The following is a 1709-nucleotide window of genomic DNA, read 5'->3' on the forward strand; positions in this document are numbered from 1 at the left end:
AAGACTTGGAACTCTCCAACCACATTTTAAGAGTAGATGAAGAATAATAGAACTAGCTTTGTAACATAAGGGCTAACTGAATAATTCAGAATTCTATAGAAAGAAAAAATTATAATAAAGTGCTTTTGCCTGTATTGTGATATAGGTACACAATAACAGAATAAAGACTGTTCAAACTAAAGTCATCAAGGAGAATTAAAAAATGGCACAAAGACAAATAAATAACATAGAGAATTAAGAAAGTCAACTTTTAGAAGGGAGAGACTTCCCTCAGCTGTTGCTAAGGTACTTGGACCTTCTAAGGAACCTAAGGCCATGGTGTAGTGAGGCCCTCACTTCATCCTATACCAGCATCCATTGCCAGCATCACCCACCTAGCACTTGCTTGCACAATGGCCTCCATCTCATAGCTCACCTGCACCTACTTGGCCCTCACCCTGCATGATGATGAGGTGATGGTCAGGAGGGATAAAGTGAATGCCTTCATTAAATCACCTGGTGTAAATGTTGACCCTTTCTGGCTGGGCTCGTTGGGAAAGTCCCTGGCCAATGTCAACATTGGGAGCCTCATCTGCAGTGCTAGGGCTGGTTGATCTGCCCCAGTAGCTGGCACTACAACCAACAGAAAATCCTGTTCCCTCCACCACTGCTGCCCCAGCTGAGGAGAAGACAGTGGAAGCAAAGAAAGAAGAATATCAGAAATCTGACGATGACATGGACTTTGGTCTTTTTGACCACACTTCTTTTGTAACCTGTTCAATTAAAAGCTGAACTCTTGAAAAAAAAAAAAAAAAGTAGAAGTGGTAGAAACAGAATTTACAAGAGACAAAAGAAAAATAAGTTCTTCATATAAGAAGAAAATTATGTGGTAACGAATGAATAGGAAATATTAGAATAGCATGTAACATTGAAAATATGGGGGTTTATTTTTTTTTTTTAATTTTTTTTTTTATGATAGTCACAGAGAGAGAGAGAGGCAGAGACATAGGCAGAGGGAGAAGCAGGCTCCATGCACCGGGAGCCCAATGTGGGATTCGATCCCGGGTCTCCAAGATCGCGCCCTGGGCCAAAGGCAGGTGCCAAACTGCTGCGCCACCCAGGGATCCCAATATGGGGGTTTAAATACTACATTAGGGCCACAGGTAGAAATTTTGATCTTTTGAGCAAAAATAAATAATATGAAGCTTTTAGAAGGAACATCGTGTATCTGCATCCTCATCACAGATCCATATTGGGAAGGGATTTGCAAATGTAGACTATGAGTTGGAAAGAAGGCAAGATTATAAAGCAGAAACTTTTGTCATAACCTAAGAAATGACTGGTAATAGATAATGCTAGAATAAGTTATAACAATAGAAATAATAGTGAATGCTGTGTTACAGAAAGCATTCAAGCAGCACTTAAATGACTATGTATCGGGGTATCATAGAAAGTGAAAAATTAGAATGAGTAAATTACTTAGGCTTCATTTTAAATCCAAGGTTTTATTTTTCTCATGTTAATTTCCCTTGTTTATATTGCTTTTCCTGACCCTATTCCACTTAGTTATAAAAATCTCATTTATTTCTCTTTGTTGTAAATATCAATTGCAAAATCTATCACTACACCTGTTTACTACTGCATGTTACTTACTGCAGTAAAAATTATGACTAAGGAAATATAAAAAGTGGAAAACATCTTTTCAGGAGATAATATCTCATTAAATATGC

At 37.9% G+C, this 1709-nt stretch overlaps 1 pseudogene; it reads left to right on the top strand.

The window, feature by feature from the left end:
• The first annotated feature begins 392 nt into the window (after window positions 1-392).
• LOC112921293 (large ribosomal subunit protein P1 pseudogene) lies at window positions 393-771 on the top strand (annotated as a pseudogene).
• The last annotated feature ends 938 nt before the right edge of the window (window positions 772-1709 follow it).

The sequence above is a fragment of the Vulpes vulpes genome, chromosome 6 (genome assembly GCF_048418805.1).
Source record: "Vulpes vulpes isolate BD-2025 chromosome 6, VulVul3, whole genome shotgun sequence".
NCBI lineage: Eukaryota > Metazoa > Chordata > Mammalia > Carnivora > Canidae > Vulpes > Vulpes vulpes.